The 23,714-nt window shown below is 46.8% G+C and overlaps 1 protein-coding gene across 3 annotated transcripts in view; it reads left to right on the top strand.

The window, feature by feature from the left end:
• The window catches only part of TMTC2 (transmembrane O-mannosyltransferase targeting cadherins 2), a 374,233-nt gene that overhangs the window by 286,711 nt on the left and 63,808 nt on the right, over nt 1-23,714 (top strand). The window lies entirely within an intron of this gene.

Genomic DNA, 23,714 nt, shown 5'->3' with positions numbered 1-23,714 from the left:
TCAGGATAGAGTTTATAACAAGTTTATGTATTTTTGGAAACATGATTACTTTTATAGAAAATAGAAGAAAAATAGTACTGCTACTCTGAAAACACATTAAAGCACGTGCATCAAGTGCCAGTACGGATTATCGCTTACAAGTCTATATGATTTAAAGCCAGAACAGGTGCGATAACTGTTTCAGCACTTGATGCATCTGCCCTAGTGAGAGCTGATCCGCGATGGGCAGACATGTAAATCCCCCGGGACTAAAATTGTCGAGAATTTAAGATTCTGGCACAAAATAAAACCATTTGATTGGAAAGTACTGCTTTTTATTAGTGAGACTCCATTAAAGTCTATAAGACCACAGCTGATACAAATATGACATTTCCAAAACATCAGAGAGAGTTGGCAAGTCTATATTGGAAAATGCAAAAGGCACAATATTGACTGATATACATACACAAAAATAAATATATATTTATTTATTTGTGTGTGTGTATATAATATATACATACAGAGAGAGAGAGAGAGAGAGAAGGAAACAGTCAGCGCAAGACAGATAAATCCAGAAAATAAATTGATATCTCCGTTGCAAAAGAACAATATAACACAGATGTCAAATAGGTGAATATAGCAGGATACAGTTGTGTTAACTCGGTTTCAATGGTATGGAATAGTAAAATAGCCCAAAAGGCTATACAGTATTTATAGACTTGAACAGGGTCGCAGCTTCTCAAAGGATAACCTACATCCACACGAATCTGTTAGAAAGAAGAAAAGAGAAGCGCATGCCCCATAGTATAAATCTTTATAAAAATTTTGCCAATATAAAAAGGATCTGGGGTAGCACACTCACAAAGGGAGCTAGAATATGCGCATTTAAAGAGATAATTTCTCTGATGGTTTAGTACTCATCTACAGGGAATCCACACCCAGTAATCAGACCTCTAGAATGTCCATAGGAGAATAGAGTCTAGCAAACAACTGTTGTCCGTAATCCAATCCTTAACTCAGCTGTCATATAGTAGTGTAGGAGGAGCAGTCACACGATGTACAACTGGTCCTCGGATTCCAGGCACTCAAGAGTGTGGTGACGTCAGACGTCTGTACCATCTGAGTCCCTATGCGTTTCGTCAACACGTGACTTCGTCAGGGGAGTAAAGTCTCTTACTTCCGCATTGCTTATAAAGCCTGATCAAAATGATCTAAAAACGTTTGCACATGATGCTATTAGCGGGCTGTTAGAGAATATAGTACATAAAACTAACAGCTGCGTGACAGCATTGAACAGGAATGTATAAAATTAATATAAACATAAGAGCACCTATATACAGTGCTTTATAAAAAATCAATAAGTGCCATAAATCCATATTTTGAACACTGATAGATGCACAATATTATTAATTGGTTTATTGATAGGTTGAACTACAAAAAAAAGAGAGAGAATCAAAAAATCATATTTTGTATAGTAGTTAAAAATATATATTAAATAGTAATTGACAAACAATTGTTATACAGTACTATTAAAAAAAACCAACACATTTGAATAAATGAATAAGGGGACACCAACAGAATGATGTGTAAATTGTCCCTTCACTTTCCACCATTTTAAACATCATTCTGTTGGTGTCCCCTTATTCATTTATTAAAATTTTTTTTTCAATAGTATAACAATTGTTTTTAGTTGATAGTTGTTTGTATTCACACTATTGAGTATACTATTGAACTAGTGAATATTCACTATTCACTGGACTCTTGTGTTATGCTCAGTGATGTCTTCTGTCTACCCCTTTTGTATCTAAAACCCTCTCGCACCTAAATAATTCCTCACTCATTGCCCCGCACCTCTGGAATGCCCTTTCTCTCAGTATCCGACTAGCACTCTCTCTATCCATCTTTAAGAGCCATCTTAAAACACACCTCTTTAACAAAGCATATGGGTAACTTTGTGGCTGGTACCATACACCACCTACTGTACATCGACCTTGGCCCCTTGCAGACACATTTACCAGAAAAAGCTCTACTGTCCCTATACGTTCTTCCTACTTAGCATTTGGATTGTAAGCCCTTCGGGGCAGGGACTCCTTTTCCTAAAGTTACTTTTAGGTCTTATTCCCATTGTGTTATATTATGTCACATGTATTACTGCTGTGAAGCTCTGTTTAAATAAAAATATACGCACGCACACACACACGTGTATACATACACACATGCACACATAGTGTGTGTATGTACTGTTAATATATATATGTGTGTGTGTGTGTGTATGTGTTTGTTTCAGGCCCATATCTTTAATACTATTGAGCTTATCTTGATTTGGATGGGTAATTTAAAATATAATAGACCTGTACTTTCACATAATCATAAATCATATAATATAATTTGAATGGTGATCGCACAATTACAAAAAATGATTTGGAGCACATACCTGCACAAATGACTCAAGCTTTGCAAGCATTACTCTTAGCTAGTACCTACGAAAGTTGTACATTATCGGAAATGGCATTTATGCCATTGTAATGAACCGTAGGAGTTACCTTTTATTATGTCAGACTCTTTGAATATATTAATTAAAATATAATGTTTTAAATTAATTTGTTTCAGAACTTAACAAATACAAGCTAGGCTAGCACGAATGAACCTTACAGCAATAAAAATGAAAACTGTTCAGGGGGGGGGGGGGGAGGGGTGGTTGGTTTATGGGGCCCATGAAGTTGTTGAACGAGTTTTGCTGACAGGTTGTAGAGCAGGGTTTATTTTATACATTTGTTTTCAAATAAAATGAGTTTTAGAACATTTTTATTTGAGTTTTCCAACATAAAAAGGGAAAAAAGTTTGCATTCCCAGTTACACCAATTGGAATGTGCATACCTTAACATTGTTGTTGTTATGAGAACTAGATATGTACAAAACAAATGTCTTTGCATGTATTAAATAAAGGTCTGTGTGGGTTTTTTCTTAGCCAAAATAATAGTACACATTCAGGTCCAATGCTCTGTACTGCATTTACACAGAATGATATTTAATGTAAGAGCAACAAAAACACATAGCAACCAGGAGAATTTGGTTTACAACAGCTGCTTTTAGGGGTGCAGGCCAGAAGGACATTTGTTACATTGTTTTACTGTAAATGTGTTTTGTATTCTGTACAAAAGCATCAGATAATTGTTTTAAAAATAGGAATTATTGATTAATAATAGTATTACATTATTGGGGTTGGTGACTTTTTTCCCTTCTACTATTCACATGGGAACACACTTATTTGTTTATATACAGTGCTAACATTGAGCGCTTGTATTTAAAGTAGGAAGATACCAAATAATTAAAATGCAGCAAAAGGCAGTCCCCACAAAATATGACCAGCTAAGTTGCAAAACAAGAGTAGGCATATCAAACATAACTTTAGTACATAGTACTGTATGGAGAATCCCCCCACAAAGTACTTAATGTGTTTTTGTTATTTTGACAAATTATTGTTCCTTGCATTTTCCAACAGTTGCTGTTTTGCATAATAGCAGAGTTTTTTTTAGTAGCTTACTTTCCATCACTCTTGAGATAGATTTAACTTAATTCCCGTATAAAACTGTGACCTGTAGTTCTTATCTGCCGTGTTATCCATAGCTGTAGTTCAGTAATTCAATACCCGGACTTAAAAGCTCCACTTTAACTGATCTCTATGGTGATAAAGATCATTATAGAGTTATAAGATTTCTAGATTGCTTATGTGGGGCTGTTTCATAGTTCCCAAGACAAATTGTGTGTTCATTCAGATTTCAGTTATTGTCAGTGTGCAAGCATTACAAGCTGCGTTTGCAACCATTGTATTTGTGAAGTAAATGTATTTTATGGGAATATTCGATGCAGGTTATTGATGGAATTCATTTTTGCGCTGCTGTGTAGCCAGAGGTATCAATAAAAAACGTTCCTATTAGTCCACGTTGTCCACCTAACACCAAGAAGATTGGACAAACATTTGTCATGCCCCCACACCCCTCCCCTAAACGTCACAAAAAGCCCCTTCACCTACAGTATTACATTTATAATTGCACTTCAAAGGTGGTGCAAAACCCGCCAATTTACAAGTAATCTACTCCATGCCCACAACTTGATGACTCCCAACCCCCACAAGGCCGTTTCTGTCACTGGAACTCCAACTAAGGCAAATACAAAGTCACACTCCACACTAATGTCGATCAGCTGTATTTCTTATAATGTTAAGGGGCTTAACACCCCCCAAAAGAGTCGGTTGCTGTTCGCAGATATCGAGAAATGTAAAGGAACGGTGATTTTCCTGCAGCAGACCACCTGGTAGAAAAGGATACCCAGTTACTTAGGAACCCCACATTTTCTTGGAGATTTTATTCCCCATAGGTTAGCAAAACAAAAGGGTTGGCAGTACTAATAAATAAGAATGTCCCTTTCCAGGAACTGACCTCCACATGCGACCAGGAGATATAATATTGCGTCAGCTTTAATTGAGAACTCTGCAATCACTTTAGTAAACATCTATACCCCAAACACACACCAGGAGAGCTTTTTGAAGTGAAACTTCTTTGTGGCACCTAGTCCTGATGGAGCAAAACTGGATAGATGGGGGGCGAAATGTGAAACGGAAGTGACGTCACCTAATGGACGCCGCTCCGCTCACACGTCCCCTGTCCCCTGTCACATGTCGCCGCCGCTCCTAATCGCCGCCGCACCCCCCCACACACCCGGCTGCTAACATATGTGGCGCGCCGCCGCTCCTAACGGCCCAACGGTTCCTCGACCGCTGCCATGCCGTGCATGCGCAGTTGTGATGGTGCCGCTGACGGACACCACACATGCGCAGAAGCGGCTGGCAGTGGCGTCGTCCCACCCACACGCTCCTCACGCCCATTGGCAGCGGCGCCATTCAGCCTTCCACTGCCACGGGCTTTCGCGGGCCCCTTGCGCCCGCAGGAAGCGGTGGCACACGGCGCAAACCCGGCCGCAACCTGCGCGGCACAGGGCCTCGGTCACCCATGCCCGTGCCGGGCGCATGTACCCCATGGGAGGTGTGTGTGCGCAGATTGCGTGCGGGGTGTGTGTGTGTGCAGATTGCGTGCGGGGTGTGTGTGTCTCTCTGTGTGTGTCTCTGTGTGTGTGTGTGTCTGTGTGTCTGTGTGTGTGCGCGCGCTCAGAATTTGCATAAGGGGGGGGGGAGAGAGAGGTGGTGTGCAATGTTACACCCCGCCCCTGGCTGCAGCTGGACACATACACACTGACTGACCCACCCACACCCCCCCACACACACTGACCGACCTACCTACCCACACACTGACTGACCCACCCACCCACCCACACACTGACTGACCCACCCACACACACTGACTGACCCCCCCACACACTGACTGTCCCCCCCACACCCCCCACACACTGACTGACCCCCCCACACCCCCCACACACTGACTGACCCCCCCACACACCCCCACACACTGACTGACCACCCCCACACACCCCCACACACTGACTGACCCCCCCACACACTGACTGACCCACCCACACACTGACCCACCCACACCCCCCGCACACTGACTGACCCCCCCACACCCCCCCGCACACTGACTGACTTACCCACACCCCCCCGCACACTGACTGACCCACCCACACACCCCCGCACACTGACTGACCCACCCACACACCCCTGCACACTGACTGACCCACCCACACCCCCCCCGCACACTGACTGACCCACCCACACCCCCCCCGCACACTGACGGACCCACCCACACCCCCCTGCACACTGACTGACCCACCCACACCCCCCCGCACACTGACTGACCCACCCCCACCCCCACGCACACTGACTGACCCACCCACACCCTGACTGACCCACCCCCCGCACACTGACTGACCCACCCACACACCCCCGCACACTGACTGACCCACCCACACCCCCCTGCACACTGACTGACCCCCCCACACCCCCCCGCACACTGACTGACCCACCCACACACCCCCGCACACTGACTGACCCACCCACACCCCCCCACACACTGACTGACCCACCCACACCCCCCACACACTGACTGACCCACCCCCACCCCCACGCACACTGACTGACCCACCCCCACTGACTGACTTACCCACACCCCCCCGCACACTGACTGACCCACCCACACACCCCCGCACACTGACTGACCCACCCACACCCCCCCGCACACTGACTGACGCACACTGACTGACCCACCCACCCCCCCCCCCGCACACTGACTGACCCACCCACCCCCACCCCCGCACACTGACTGACCCACCCACACACCCCCCCCGCACACTGACTGACCCACCCACACACCCCCCCCGCACACTGACTGACCCACCCACACCCCCCCCCGCACACTGACGGACCCACCCACACCCCCCGCACACTGACTGACCCACCCACACCCTGACTGACCCACCCCCCCGCACACTGACTGACCCACCCACACACCCCCGCACACTGACTGACCCACCCACACCCCCCCGCACACTGACTGACCCACCCACACCCCCCCCGCACACTGACTGACCCCCCCACACCCCCCCGCACACTGACTGACCCCCCCACACCCCCCCGCACACTGACTGACCCACCCACCCCCCCGCACACTGACTGACCCACCCCCACACACACACTGACTGACCCACCCACACCCCCACGCACACTGACTGACCCACCCACGCCCCCCTGCACACTGACTGACCCACCCACACCCCCCGCACACTGACTGACCCACCCACACCCCCCGCACACTGACTGACCCCCCCACACCCCCCCGCACACTGACTGACCCCCCCACACCCCCCCACACACTGACTGACCCACCCACACACCCCCACACACTGACTGACCCACCCACACCCCCCCCCCACATACTGACTGACCCACCCACACCCCCACACACTGACACACACACACACACACACACACACACACACACACACACACACACACTGACACAGATACACATACACACACACTGACACAGATACACATACACACTGACAGATACACATACACACTGACTGACACACACACACACACACACACACACACACACACTGTCACGGTAGCTTGTGACGGGCTGTAATTTACACCAAAACTATATATAAATATATATATATATACCTGGGTTTGAACTGGGACGAGACTTAGATATGATAAAATGTAATTTATTCCTTGATAAAGGTGAACACAACAGATGTGTACAAATAACAGGCAAAATATAGACACTTACTTAAAGATTAGGACAGAAGGCCATCAGGATACAGACTGGGCCACTTCTCCCATATATTTCAGTTGACATCACAGCAAGACAGGCAAAGTTATACAGCAATACCTGCATCATCCCAAGATCTTGCATAAAGACACAGGCCTGATGACATGCAGACATGAAGATCATGAAGAACATTTGCATGAAGAACATTTGCATGAAGAACAATGGGTAAAGGGTGGTTCTGACTTATATATCATTTTAACCCCCTCTTTCCCAGATACGGCGCCGTGCCGTCTAGCAAAAGTCCCTTTGAAGCTTTTGAAGCTCATTCGCACTTCCAGGGTCCAGTGTGAAAAGTTACACTTACTCTGGCTAGTTCCTTTTGGTCAGTTGGGCCAAGCATAAGTAATTAGCAATTTAGCATTTGATGACCACGCGATGTAAATTCTGGCATTCCTGCTCATTATCATAGCAGGGGGTTGCAGTTTCTCAGAACTCAACCAAAATTTCATATTTACTGCAAATCACCTCATAACTTGAGTTCAGTAATACATACAGTCAGGTGAGATATATTAATACATTCCGTCCCACCTGACGCTCGCAGAGAGACCAAACATTACAGTGTAATATCAAAATTAATAGAGATATTAATATCTGGCAGCCACTAAGGGCCAGATATTAAGTGTTTGTAACGGTTGGTGGCGGGGAAGTCAGGACATCTCATAGTATTCTTATATTTAATAAGGTTACTCATTTTGATATCCTGCTTGGGGTAGCTCCACCCCTACCCCCATCAATAAACCCTTTGAAGCAGGATACCTTTTGCTGGAAGGTGTGAATAACAAACACTTCCATTCCTGGGTCTCGCATAGCAATACCCCTGTGAAGCCAGGCTAAATTCTAGCAGGATGTCCTATTTAGCATACAGAGGTAACCCAGCTTTAAGGTGTCAAGACCATTTGGTTCCTCATGCATTACAAAAGGGCAGGCATTCTGCCTGTACATTAGCATTAGCACACCATTAGCATTCTGCCTGTATATTTCAAAATCTGCAAAAAGTCACTTTATCAAAAATATATGTTCCTCTTATGACAAAGTTATATTTTTAATATGTGTGTACTTGGGGGGTGACCCGGAGGCTGTACCCCAAGGCTCACGGTCCTGGCTTACTCCGTTCCCAAATTACCAGTTTTCAGGTAACTGTTTATTCAGCACTGCATATTAGATTAACCCCTTAAGTCCCAGTGGGTGGGTTATGCAGACACTGACCCAGCAACAATACATTTTACACAGGGGAATAAGCATTTTCATGTTATAACAAGGGTTAAATCACATTTCTGGACCTCAGCCCAGTTAACCCCTTGTCTCCCTGGCGAGGTTAGAGGGGGGCCCTTGGGGAGTAACCCCGTTAATCCCGGGCCAAACCCTCACTATCGTCACACACACACACACACTGACTGACACACATACACACACACACACACTGACTGACACACATACACACACACTGACTGACACACATACACACACACTGACACACACACACACACTGACTGAGACACATACACAAGGAATTCACACTTAGTGCAAATAGCTAATACAGGGGATGTGTGCCGAGCACGCGCTTTATAAGTCAAATTTATTTGCGTTTTGTCACTGAAATTGTATTTTGATTTTTAATTAAAACATCACCAATACAAATACAATTTCTGTGACAAAAGTCAAAGAAGTTTCACTTACTATGCGCGTGCACAGCACACACAGCTTTTTTTTTTAAAACACTAACCATGGAAATTCAAAGGCTAAATAAGGGACACCTCATTATTGGGGGTGATTTCAATGCAGTAATGGACTGTCTTCTTTATTAAACACATCCCCATAACCCAACACTGAACGCCAGAGGTAAGCTAAATTTGATAAGCCTACAGGATTTGTGTACCCGCCTAAATGTTATTGACATATTGAGACAAACATACCCCACAGTTAAAGATTTCTCTACTCTTAGGTACATCTCTCATACGCGAAAATAGATTATCTATTACTGGACAAATCACTTTGCAACTCAATTTCACAAACTAAATACCACGTGATTACATGGTTGGATCATGTACCCACCACAATCCTTGTATGTATGTATGTCTTTATATAGCAAACAAAAGGGTAATGTCTAGCACACCTGTAAGAGTATAATAAAGCAGCAATATACTTGCAGTTAGAGGTACCGGTGCTCCGTGGTTCAGGGAAATAACCTGTCTGGTGTAATTTCAAGATATATGAACAAATGGGAGGATCCAGGGCACTACGGATTTTCAAGAAAATAAATTTATTCTAGGCACACACAACGTTTTGAGCTGTACAGTCACTTGAGAAAGAGCTTTGTACAGCTCAAAACGTTGTGTGTGCCTAGAATAAATTTATTTTCTTGAAAATCTGTAGTGCCCTGGATCCTCCCATTTGTTCATATGTCTTTATATAGCACCATTAATATACATAGCGCTTCACAGCAGTAATACACATGACAATCGTATAAATAACAAATAATACAAATAACAGGTCATGGGAATAAGTGCTTCAGACATAAAAATTAACATTTAGGAAGAGGAGTCCCTGCTCCGAAGAGCTTACCATCTAATTGGTAGGTAGGAAGAACATACAGAGACAGTAGGACGGCATTCTGGTAAGTGCGTCTGCAAGGGGCCAAACTTTATGTATCAGGTGTATAGTATTAGCCACAGAGCTACTCAAATGCTTCGTTAAGCAGGTGTGTTTTTAAGTGGGTCTTAAAGGTGGATAGAGAAGGTGCTAGTCGAATATTCAGGTGACAAAATAAATGGGAAGTTAGCCCCTACTACTTAGTCAGGTATTGAGGGGAAGGGTATTCCAAAAGTGTGGGGCTGTCAGTGTTAAAGGTTTAAGGCGGGATAGGGCTTTAGATACAAAGTGGGTAGAGAGAAGACAAACTTGAGCGGAACGCAAGAGTCGGGATGGTGCATAGCGAGAAATTAGGGCTGAGCTGTAAGGAGGGGTAGAAGAGTGTAAAGGTGAGGAGGAGAATTAAGTGCGAGATGTAGGATTTTATCGGAAGCCAGGAGTGTGATTTCAGCAGGGAAGACGCTGAGACAGATTTAGGAAAGAGTAGAGTGATTCTGGCAGCAGTGTTCAGGATAGATTGTAGTGGAGGAAAGATAATGCATGCAGTCAATATTAAGAGGTCAGGTGGGGTACTTAGCTGTCAGTGCACGAACTTCAGGGTGATCCTAGAGTCCCAGTAACAATGAATGTTCAGAGAGAATCCAGCACATTGACTTAAACAAAATATTTTAATGACCCAAGTAGTCCACGTTTCGGCTGTGCAGTACAGCCTTTTACAAGGTTGTAAAAGGCTGTTCTGCACAGCCGAAACGTAGGACTACATAGATTGTAGGGGAGACGGGTGAGAGGCAGGAAGGCCGGACAGCAGGAGGTTACAGTAATCGAGACGGCTGAGAATGAGGGCCTGAGTCAAAGTTTTAGCAGTGGAGCAACAGAGGAAAGGGCGTATCTTTGTAATATTGCGGAAGAAAAAGCTACAGGTTTTAGATGTTTTAAATATGAGAGGAGAATGTGAGAGAGGACTCGAGTGTGACCCCTAGGCAGCGTGCTTGCGCTACTGGGTGTATGACAGAACTTCCAACAGTAATGTGGATAGAGGTAGGGGGGAGGCAGGTTTGGGATGAGCTCTGTTTTTGACATGTTGAGTCTAAGTCAGTGAAGGGCCATCCAGGATGATATCCCGAGAGACATTCAGAAACTTTGGTCTGTACAGCAGGTGTCAGGTCATGGGTTAAGAAGTAAATGTGTGTGTCGTCAGCATAGAGGTGATATTTGAACCCAAGAGATGTGATTAGGTCATGTAGAGTGAGTGTGTACAGAGAAAAGAGGAGAGGTCCCAGAACAGAGCCCTGGGGTACCCCCACAGAGAGATCGATAGAGGAGGAGTAGGTTTTAGCAGAAGAGACACTGAAAGTACGATGGGAGTGGTAAGAGGAGATCCAGGATAGAGCTTTGTTATGAATACTAAGAGTATGGAGAATGTGAAGGAGGAGTGTGTGGGCCAGGGTATCAAATGCTGCAGAGAGATCAAGTAATATGAGCAGAGTGTAATGACCTCTATCTTTGGCATTTTTGTGATGGCTGTTTCAGTGGAGTAAGCAGTGCAGAAGCCAGATTGTAGAAGGTCTAGGAGAGAATATGTGGTGAGAAAATGGAGCAGGCGTTCTAGGAGTTTAGAGGCAAAACGCAGGAGGGAGACAGGTCGATGGTTAGAAAGCCAGGTAGAGTCAAGCTTGCTGTTTTTGAGTAATGGTATAACTGTTGAATGTTTGAAGGAGGAGGGAAAGGTACCTGTGTAGAGGGAGAAGTTACAATCTGTGTGAGCGTAGGGATTATAGTAGGAGTAAGAGGTTTTAGGAGATGGGAGGGAATGGGGTCAAGATGGTAAGTTGTAGAGGGAGAAGAGGAGATCAACAGTGACACATCCTCCTCTGTGACAGCGGAAAAAGAGTCAAGGAAGGCAGGAGGAGAGTTTGGAAGCGGTGTAGGGTGGGAGGAGGAAACAAAGAGGATGTTCTGACGTATGGATTCCACCTTTTCCTTGAAATAGTCAGCCAAGTCCTGAGGTCAGATGGAGGAAGAAAAAGAGGCAGCTGAGGGTGGTCTGAGTAGCGAGTCAAAGACAGAGAAGAGTCGGGATGGGTTAGACTTGTGTGTGTGTGTGTGTGTATGTTGAATAGTGAAGGAAAATAGGTTTGTTTAGGCTGAGAGAGGTCAGAGTTGAAACAGGATAGCATAAATTTGTAGTGAAAGAAGTCTGCGAGAGTGTGAGATGTCCTCCGGAGGTGTTCAGAGCAATGAGTTAAGGAACGCAGCATGCATGTGTGGGAATTTAGCCAGGGTCTGGGTTAGAAGGGCGAGAATGGCAGAGAGAAAGTGGGGCATGTAGATCAAGAGAGGAGGACAGGGCAGGGTTGTAGATCCTGACCAGGTTGTCAGGGTCTGGAACAGGGCAGAGAGAGGGGTGGGAGGAGCGTAAAGTGGCATCAAAAGTTGGTAGGTTAATAGAGCGCAGATGGAGTTAATAGACAGGTAGATGGAGATGGAGAAGGGGAGAAACTAGAGAGAGAAAATGAGATGACGTGATGGTCAATGAAAGGAAAGGGGGAAATGGAGAATTTTTTTATGTAAAACCAGGTCTAGATGGTGTCCATCCTTGTATGTGCTGGCTGTTGTCCACTGTTGAAGGCCAAATGAAGAGGTTAGAGAGAGAAAGCAGGAAGCCCAAGGGAGAGAGTGGTTATCAATGTAGCAGTCCCCAAGGAAAAGAAAAGGGGAGTCTGAAGAGAGAAAGAAAGAGAGCCGGGATTCAAAGGGAGAGAGAAAGGCAGAAGGGGGATAAGTAGAGGTAGGTGGGTGATAGATGACCTCCACGTGGACAGGGAGAGGAGAGAAAATCTGGACAGTGTGAGCTTCAAAAGGAGGGGAAAGCAAGAGAGGGGGGAATTGGAAGGGGATGGTAATGGCAGAGAGAGAAGGGGAGGAGCCCCACGCCTCCACCCTGCCATCTGGCGCAGAGTGTGAGAGAAAGAAAGGCCACCATAAGAGAGGGCAGCTTCCAGAGCAGAGTCAGACTGAGTGAGCCAGGTCTCTGTTAGAGCAAATAGGAGCAGAGAATGAGAGAAAAAGAAGTCATGCACAGAGAGGAACTTGTTGGAGCAGGAGTGAGCATTCCAAAGGGCACAGGAGAAAGGGAGAGAGGAGGGAGGGTGGCAGGGGATGGGTATGAGGTTGGAGGGGTTGACACCAGAAGGAGTAGAGGTTGCAATTGGCAGGCGAGGGCGAGCGCATGTAGGAATAAGACACGGACCAGGATTGAGAGATATATCCCCAGAAGCAAGGAGGTGAAGCATGGAAAAAAGAGAATGGGTGAGGACGATTTGTAGGGGTGTGTTTTAGTGCAGGGTGTAAAGCTGTGTAGTGTCAGAGGCGGCAAGTTAGAAAGCAGTTCATGTGAATTGAGAAGTGATGAAGGAAGGAGAGATGGAGATATATGAATAGAGTTAGAGACATAATGAGGCTGGTAGAAAGAAGTGCGTAATTTGAGAAGAAGTGAGGTCATATCAAATATAAATAGTAAAGGTGGCATCACAGCAATAGTTAATTGTTGAGGTGTGCAGTCTGGGATAGATAATATCCTCATTTACAGCGTAGTTCAAATGCAGGAATCAGGGCCAGTAGGTGTTGTCCACTTGTTCACTCCTGTTGAACTCCCTTTTAACCTCCACTTTGCAAGCTACTTGAAACATGGGCTGCTTTAAAATCAGGCTGCAAGACAGCATAGGCTGCTATGCTTTTAGTTATGTAGCTCTAACAATCTTGGGGCTGAGCTGTGGCTTACTTGCTACATATAGCTCTAACAAGTCACCTGACTGAATTAAGTTTAGCCCAGCCAACTTAATTAGCACATGTGGGGCACCTTAAAACAAATGGTATTTCTAAACAGGCTGTTATCCTGCCTACGTGTTATGAGCTGAATTTAATTAAAATACACATCAAGGGGTGATTGGAGACATGATTCAAATATGGGATTGTTACAAGTTGCATTTACTAAAATACACACATCAAGGGGTGATTGGAGACAGGATTTAAATATGGGATTGGAACGCCCACCAGGTCAATTAAGGTGGATATTGAACGATACCATACTATGCAACCTGTTCACTAGAAAAGATATTGAGACTAGAAGTAGAAACTATTTTGAAATAAGTAACACAGAGGATATATCACTCTCATCTCTTTGGGTGACACAAGGATGTTATTCGGGGGTATGCATTAACATATCTTATAACAAAAAGATTAGACTAAAACAAACCTACCTTTTTTTTTTTGTAACTTAAATTTGTATTGAATCATAACAACATAAAATACATTGTAGGGTAGATTTTGTCTTAATGATCAACATTATATTATCAAGTGAGATAATAGTAATAATAATGCAACAAAACTTCGGAAACCAGCCTTTCGGGTGAATCAATGGGGTGGGGGGGGGGAGAGGGGCAGGTTCAGCCACAGAGGGGTAAAGACAGGAGGGTTCGGACAAAAACCAGAAAATAAAGAAAATACCAACACAAAAATGAAACTCGGTAACAAAAAGTCAAGAGCCCACCTCGGGAGCCCCCGAGGATGTCTCCTGCGCCCATGGTGTTGGTCTCTTTGCCCAGTCTTACAAAGGGATCTCCCCTTCATGCTGGGACCCGACCCCCCTGGGACTTGTTCACAATCCCTCCTTCCTAGGGATCGTAGCTGAGATCGCATGCACGTCGACATGGGAAAATTCCCACCGGCGTGCCTCCATTAATCAGTTTGTAAATTTATCGCAGCAGAACTTCTTAACCTTGTAAACTCTAACATTAAACCGTATTACTTAATCCTAATGGTGAACTGCACTCCGCGTCTGTGACAACTCAGGAGATTCTTTCCTCTCCTTGTCCCTCTCTCCCATCTCCTATTACCCTTTCAACTCCTTCCCACTCCTCTCCTTCACCTTCTACCTCTCTCCCCTTGCCGCAGCGCGTTCCCTGCAGGTCTCGCATACTCAGACGCTCCCTTAGCCCCTGCTTTGATCCTCCCCGCTCCCTCTCCCCGGCGGTAGCTCCTTTACCTTCCCCTGTGGTGCCATCCGTCCCGTTGCCTCCTCCTCGCGTGGTGCCCGCGGCACGGCGCTCCGCGCGCCTGGTGACGCGTCCGGTGCGTGCACTCCCTCAGCCCACGGAGGACGCACGTACATGCTCCTCTCTGCCTTTGCTGGCCATTGCGCGGGCACAGGCCTCGCGCGCATTCCCTTCCTCTTGGCTCCGTCCCCCTCCTGCGGTCTTCCCCTGCTCCGTGCGGGCCGCGCCTGTGTTGCAACCTGTGCGCGCGCATCCCCAGCTTACAGGGGGTGCGCACACAGACTCTTCTTATCAGGTTCCCCCTGTCTCTGCCTCCCTAGCTGTACAGGCCACTCCCCTGACTGCCCCTTCTGTCTCCTCCTCTTCTCTCCCTGACCTATCTCTAGCTTCTCGCACTTCTCTCTCTACTCCTCCCCTCTCTGTCATTGGTGCACCTTCCTTTATAATCCTGTCTGTCCACCTCTTCTTCGCTCTGCATAGTTCCTGTTTCCCTGTGTGTACCTGACCTATGCTGTGCTCCCTCTGTGCTCCTGTGATTACCTGCTCCTGTGTTACTTTGGATTTCCCTGGCTTTGACCTCTGCTTACCTTGGACTACTCTTCTCTCTGGTACCCCTTTGAACCCTGCTCCGCATACGACTCCGCTGACCTCTGGCTTCCTAGGACCTGGCTTGCCCTCTGACGACTCTACCCTCTGGATCCCTGGACATTGGCAAACGGACACGACTATTCTCACGGACATTCTCCAAGCGTTGCAAGTATACACTAACAACTCTTCCAACAGGCCCAGCAATGCTATACCACACTCCGAGCTTGCTCCCACTGCTGTGGGTGTGTGGTATCATACCGTTCCCACCTCAGTACTGGGGTCTAGCTTGGTCTGCGGACATACAGGCGTGACAGCGTCCACCTTTAATTGCTCACCCCACACTAATTTTGTACCTGTATAACTGATACCCGGCCCACGCATAGTTAAGTAATAGTGGTCTTCTTGTTACTCCCGTAACCGATGTTGGGCATCAGGATCTGTCCCTTGAACCTCCTGGTTCAGGAGCCCGCGACTGGGTCTTACATGTACTTGGTCGTAGCACCTTCCTGATGCAGAGTGACCAAGTAATTATTGAAATATTTACCTGCATTACCTCCCACCTATGTAGATCAAACTCCAGCATCTCATATTGCTAGCCCCTAACCATTGTATATTGCGTTATTGGTGCAGGTGTTAGTAAATACCTAGGCAGCAGCTAAGGCTATAATATATCATCTAATGCTAAGCAACTCCTATTGTACTTTATGTACCACACTTTCGCATAGGATATCCTGGATATTGTGATAAATTATGCCTGATTATTTACTGCTGTAGAGCTCAGCCTTGTATCTCTGGAGTGCCTACTTGGACCTATGGCTTAGTTGCTGGCTGTATATGGCACCTATGCGCAACTCGAGCGAGTGTAATGCATATTACTAAACGTCTAAATATTAGGTGGGACTTCCAGAAAATCAGTAACAATCCCAGCACCTGTATCCTTTTTCCTAGGGGGTATTCATACCGCAGAGGCAGTCTCTGTCCCTTAGTGTTCCCCCTCCTTCCCATCGTCCCTCTCTCCCAACCCCCCCCCCCCTTCCCCCATCTTCTTTTGGGGATCGCTTCCCGGTTCTTGGTTTGCCCCTCGGGGAGTCTGGCTGGTATCTTTCTGCTGCTAGCTGCTACTCTCCGTCCTTTCGGGGGGAATCCCCGCAGTAGGATTACTCCGCGGCCATCTTGGATACTGGCCGCGTCTTCTCACGCCGTTGCGTCAGTATTCTTCTGCGCAGGTGTCGGGGGCCAAATCTCGCGATGAGACGGCTTGGTCCAGGGTCGTGCTTCTGGCCGAGTGCCCCCTACAGTGCATCATGAGGGCGCGGGAGCGCCATCTTTAGCCGCCACCAGGCGAGGGGGGCTTTGCGTGGATCCTAGGACCGCCGGAGGAATCCCTCTCCATCCTCTGCATTCTTAAGGGTATGTGCTACTCCATTTTTCAGAACCAGGAGTGCACATGGAAATAACCAGCGATAACGTATCTCCTGGTCGTGTAGTGCCCTTGTAACGGGAGCCATTGCTCTCCTCTTTGCCAACTTGGTGGGGGACAGGTCCTGAAACACCTGGAACTTGATCTACTCGTACTCCACTACCTTCATTTCCCTGGCAATTCGGCAGGTTTCCTCTTTGGTGCGGTTGCAATGGAACCTAAGCACAATGTCTCTAGGGGGATCTCCTGGTCTTCTCCGCAGTGCGCGGTGCCATCTGTCCAATACAAGGTCCCTGTCCGCCATGTCTGGGAAGATATGTTCTAACCACTTCGTGGTAAAGTCCTCGGGGTTCGTGATAGATTCGGGCACCCCTCTCAGCCGGATGTTACAGCGACGGTCCCGATTCTCAGCATCTTCGATCTTATCTTCCAAAGATCTGACCTGCTCTTTGAGGGTGGCCATTTGGGTTTGTGTTTGGGACAGGGCAATAGCAGTATCATCTGCTTTGGATTCTAAGGCATCCGTGCGTTCCCCCAGAGCATCAACATCTTTTCTTAGAGCACATATTTCTGATTTGAATTTTTTTTTCATAGAAGAGCAGAACTCCTTCATATCCTTGCGGCGCATCACCGACAGATCATCGAGATCCTTAGCGGGGGTATCCATTTCTGGTTCCGCTGCAGATGGCTGTGCTGGGGATTCAGGCGCACCGGCCTTGGCTGTCTCTTTGCTTCTGAAATAGGTGGACACCGGCTGGGTTTTTCTGCGCGGTGTCTTGGTTGATGCCATTCCTGATTGTTTAGGCACCATTTGCTGGTTTTGAATGTGAAAGCGGTTGCGTTTCTGCTGCTGATTATTTGTTTAAATACGCTGGAGGGAACGGAGCTCACACTCTAAGCCTCCATTCACCTTCCCGTCGCGCAATGCTCCTCACAAACCTACCTTTTAACTAAAGAACAAGAAAACCTTGATCATCAAAATAAAGTCAAGTCAAATAAGACACTAGGAGACAAAATTGTTAATGTAAGAGGTGAACTAAATCAACTTCTGATAAGCCACACTGATCAGAAACGCAGGTGGCTTGAGCAGAAATCCTATACTAAAGATAATAAAGCCCACTCCTTCCTTGCAGCTAAATTAAACAAAAGAAACTCACTTCACACTATCAATAACTGACCCGGAATTAATCTACGAGCGATTCAGACAATAGTATGCAGAACTATACAATTAAAAAAAAAAAAAAACAGAGCTCCCTAGGGACTGTACACTAAAATAGATCTACAGTATATACGAAAGCCAATACCAACAATATTCTTCCTGAAGTAGACAAATACGAACTAGAATAGTCTATCGCAGCTGAAGAAATCTAGGAACTATGAAAGCTCTAAAAAGTTATACAACCTCAGGTCCTGGTGGCCTTTCAAAAGGCTACTCACAAAATAAAAATGTGTCCAACTACTCTTACTCCATGTGGTCACCCTGTTTAATCCGCTCATGATGGGTACGTCTTGCCTTCAATATATGTCGGAGGCCACTATCGTGGTGATTCACAAATTACGGAAAGACAAGAACGAGTGTGCAAGCTATAGACCAATATTCTTGTTAAATACAGTCCTGAAAAAGTATGCTATAGTCCTGGCCAACAGGCTGAACACATATACCTGACTTGGTACAGTACATCCTGACCAGATGGAGCTTGTCTCTTACCACCAGGCCTGGGACAATATAAGGAGATTAGTCTACTTTTTACACATGTCAAGGAATCCAAGAAACCGTTGTTGATACAGTAATTGGTTTAGATGCTGAAAAAGCACTAAGTTGGAACATCATTTTCCAAGTCCTAAAGAAACTAAATTTCGGCCCTAGATTTTTTATGGGGGTTAAAGCCTTATTACTCGATCCCCACCATGAAGGTTTCAATGAGAGGTCACCAATCCTCATCAATCATGATCAAAAATTGGACTAGGCAGGGATTTCCATTATGACCTCTTATTTTTTCCTTATCGGTGGAACCATTGGCCAATAAAACATGAGCAAACCCTGATATCACCGGAATCACAATAAGCCAAAGTCAATATAAATTAGGCCTATTCACGGACAATATTGTGTTGACTTTAAGTAATCCCTTAACGTCGCTTCCCAATCTTTATAAAGACCTAATTGACTTTGGCGAATTATCTAACTTCAAAATAAATGCATCCAAGTCCAGAGCCCTAGGTATACTACCTAGCGTCCCACACTGCGAAACTGTTGAAACTGAACTTTGATTTTTCTTGGTGTGTCACACTTTACATATTTAGGGGTCAACATAACCTCCCAATTTATATCCCGCACCTCTCCTCCCCTCCCCCCATGTCTCTTCCCCTAATCCCCACACCTCTCTTCCTCCCCAACTCTCTCTCTCCCTCTCACCTCTCTCTCTCTCCCCCACACACACATTCAATAACCTCAGCCACGCCGCCAATATAAAAATTACAACTTTCTTCTTTAAACCTGTAACATTAGGGAATATATGTGTAACGGGTATTCCCCCACCCAATAGCATATAGTATGTGTGTGCGGGGAACTTAATGTTACCAGGTGTGGTGCTTTACCTGTTACTGCTGCGGCCAAGTTTATTCGAGCATTTGCCCGTTCTTGGCCGCAGCAGTAGCCTGGCGCGCGCCCGAGTGTGACGGGCGCGCGCCGAAGCAGCGGAAGAGCGCCCTCCGATCGGGGCGCTCTCCCTACCGCTGCCGGGTCCGCCGGGTCCCCCGGAACCCCCTGCCGCTGTCCCGCGATCGCGGGACACCAGGGCTCCCTCGGGGAGCCCCTGGACGCGCGTGCGGGGGCGCACGCTCCCGAAGACGCGTGACCGCGCGTCATAGACGCGCGGCACGCCGAGGGGCGGCCACTAGCAAGCCGGGAAATCTCCCGGCTTGCGGATCTGGCCGCAGTGTGATAAAGTGTGTCGGTAGTGTAGGCTCACAGGAGGCCTAAACCTCCGCCACGGGGAGCCTGGGGCACGTATAAATAATAGGAGTAACCTCGTACTCGGTGCAGCGCCTCCACCTGCGATGGCTCCCACCGGAGGGGGGAGTGGTTCGTCGTAGGACAATATATATATATATATCACACACACAGCATGTAAAACAACCAATAACTTTACTGTAGCAACCGTACTTATTCATATATATCAACAGGTGTCCCTCTCTAGAGGAGACACTAACTACTGCGTCTCGCAGGACGCTACCCCCTTTCACCGGGTGATCCCACCCCGTGTCCAGTAACCCCACACAATATGTCCCTTCACCCTCAAGTGAGATAATTATGTGTGTGACTGTGCAGCCACTATGTCTTGTATGAATAGATGGTATAGTTGGTGCACTTGAAGATTACCTGCCGAGCACTCCAGTGCCCGGGCCTGCCAAGGAGCTTCGCAAAGGATCCTGATGACGAGTGAATACAGGAACTACCGTCCGGGGCGATCCCACCCGGATGGCTGCTGCAGCCGCAGCGGAGGTCTGAGCCTAAACCTCTGGAGAAACGTGCAGCGTCCGCTGTGTCCCTAATTGACTCTGGATAATAATAAGGGTCAGGGTCCCTAACCTGGGGCCTGTCCCTTAAACAACACAACACTACTGGTGGCTCAGGGCTATCTGGGGCCTAGGGTGCTGCTGGCCTAGTGCAGGGAGTCACTGACTCCTACACCCTACCTCCTTCCCCTATCTGCTCCGGTCACCAACTGCCTAACGTGCTTAGAGCCCGCAAAATGTATCTAATCTCCCCTGCAAGGAGATGCTCCAGCCCTATTGGCTCCCTGGCGTCACGTTGGGGTCCTCTAAGGCTCATGGGACTCGTAGTCCCTGCTTAGAGCCCTCTCCTGGTAGGCTAGTGTCTCGCGCGCGTCTTCTGCGCATACGCGAGCTGCCTGTATGCCTCCCGTCGTCTGGGTCTTACCGCGCATGCGCGAGGCAATGCGCAATGGCGGCGCCCTGCTTCGGGAACCGCCGGGAGCCTCGCAAAGCGATCACATCCCCGGCAACCGCAGTGAATGCATTCCCAGCAACCAGCCGCAGTGAGTGCTCGGAGGGGGGGGGGGTCCGCAACGGAAAGGGAACCGGGTTACATATGTATGGCTTTATCTAGTGTAGCCTTTAACATAAATAGCAGATAAACATTTGAATACACAGTGATATTACAGTTTTATAGATAAACACTGTGTGCTCATTTGCATGTCATTTCCCAGAATTCCTGGCTGCAGTGAAAGAACTGTATGCTAAGAGATAATGGTGAAAAGCAGGGTGGCAGACCTATGACATGCTCAAAAGCCGGGTCTGAGACAGCTTTCCCTGGGCCCAGGGCTAGAAATTCCACTATGCCCCCCCCCCCCCCAGTGTCAGTGGCCTTGTAAGACCCTCCCCCCTGCTATCTCACACCCCACCTCTCTTTCTCCCACACCACCACATCTCTCTCCCATACCCCCACCTCTCTCCCTGTCCCACTCCCCCAACCCTCTTCCACACTCCCAACCCTCTCCTACACTCCCATCTCTCTCTACAACACCCCAATTCTCTCACACCCCCATTCCTCTCTCCCCCACCACTCTCCCACATCCCCATCTTTCTCCCACACCTTTCTCCCCCACATCCCCACCTCTCCCCCCCTCCCGCACACCTCTCCTGCTCCCCACCTCTCTCCACCCACCCCCACACCTCCTCCCCCCTCACCCTCTTCCCACTTCTCCCCCCACACTTCTCCTCCTCCCTCCCTCTACCACACACCTCTATCTCTCCTCCACACACACTCAATAACCTGCCCCACCCCAATGCACAAATTACCCCCTCCCCTCAATACACATAATAACCCCCCCAATACTTACATTAACCCCCAATACTCATAACCCCCTGTCCCCATACACAAAATAACAACCCCCTATACACACAATTCCCCCCTCCCCATACAAAAAATATCCCCCCTGCCCCGACACACAAAATATCCTCCCCTCCTCCCCCAATAAATAAACTAACCCCCCCCCCCTTCACCCCACCCCAAATACAGACACACATATACTCCCTTTCCTTGGGGGTGCCTCTGGTGCCACAGATGTGGATGTTTTGCCCGATTTCCAGCAGGGATAAACTTCCAGCATGTGCACAGGGGTGGGCTTAAGTGAAGGCCGGGCCGCAGTGGGGGAGAGGAGTCCCACTGTAGGGGAGAAGAGCAGGGAACCGGACGCGGATTTTGGGCCCGACATCTGGCAGGGGCCTGATTTCCAACACTGTCTGGCCCGCCCACAGCTGCCGGGCCCAAGACAGTTGTCACGGGTCTCCCCACTCCCCTCCCCCCTGTTGGCTCCCACTCCCCTCCCCCCTGCTCACAAGTGATATTTTTATTTGGGGCACACTGTAAGGGGTAGGGTTTTTGTCACTTTTTTACCCACCATAACATATAATGTGTGGTTGAAACCTATTTCAACTTCACATTGCAAAGCCAGTATAACCAGCCTCACACTGAAGAGATGAAACAGCTGTCTGTGAGTAGGTGTTACTGGCCCTGCACTGTAACCCAGGCTGCGCTGAAATGCTGTGTAATACGGCAGGCATATGCTTATAGGGGTCCATATTAAAATAGACATGAAGTAAAAGGTGGCACAGTGCTTATTTGCCTGTCATTTCCCAGAATCACTGGCTGCAGTGGGAGCACTGTGCGCTAAGAGATAATGGCGAAAATCAGGGTTGCAGAACTTGTCTGAGACGTGAATGGGCTCACAAGTGATATTTTTATTTGGTATAGATAGACACACAATACATTAAAACTAGACTGGTAAAAAGTGTCAAGGGAAAAAGGTTGATCTTTTTTTGAGGTATCGAAATACTGTTATCCTAGACAACTATATTTTCTTTACTTTAAAATTACTACTACGTTATTACAAAGAGACAGAGAAGACTCCATCCTTATTTCAAGTTTACATATAATTTTAATATAACCAACACCAATATACAACATTTAAGTCATAAAGCAGCAGGGACCTACAACACCAGTTTCATAACCACAGATATGAAAGGAATTAATTTAGGATGAGTGCTCTGGACCAACCCTTTATGTTAGTTGGTGCCAATTGCCCACACAACGTGGCATTTCCTTGTGTGGCATGTTTTATAGACCACCCAATAACTTCATGCATTCAGAGCTTATAGCTCACTGCCAGCTCAATATCCAGTTTATTTACAACTTCAAGACAAAAAAAGCTTTTGTGAATTATTAATATACATTGTGTGCAACCACACTTTAGAGTTTCTAAATGTTATACATAGGAAATGAAACGTCAATGCAATCAAGGTTTACTATAAAGCATTGCATGAAATATTTGTTTTTTTCAAATGGCCTACTTGTTATGTCAGTTCAAATGACAGTTTTAGCCCCAACCAGATTTTTGGATCTCCAAAAATTGTAATTTTAAATATTGTAATTTGTTGTTTTCGGGTATCCAGTTCACTTGTGAAAACATTATGGTAGGACATCGGTGATAGGTTGCAAGTCAGCTTAGGGTGAAAGTGATCATAACTGGTCATCCATTGGCAGATGCAGGCTGCTCTTTTGAGTACTGTACCAGTGTCATAAATACAAATTGTGAATTAGGTGGTTAAAGTAGCTAATCTACTGTCTTCTCAAATTTTTTAAATGTACAATTGCTTTAAAAAGCACTTCATTGGTTCTGAAATGGTTATTTCAAATATGTAATTGAGCTACTCAAAAAGCCATTTCCCTCCTCATGCAAGACAAATATGTCATGTATTTCAATGAATGTATCA

This window comes from Ascaphus truei, chromosome 5 (genome assembly GCF_040206685.1).
Source record: "Ascaphus truei isolate aAscTru1 chromosome 5, aAscTru1.hap1, whole genome shotgun sequence".
NCBI classification, from domain to species: domain Eukaryota; kingdom Metazoa; phylum Chordata; class Amphibia; order Anura; family Ascaphidae; genus Ascaphus; species Ascaphus truei.
Note: the sequence above shows the minus strand (reverse complement) of the source record. Positions and strands in the feature narration are given on the sequence as shown.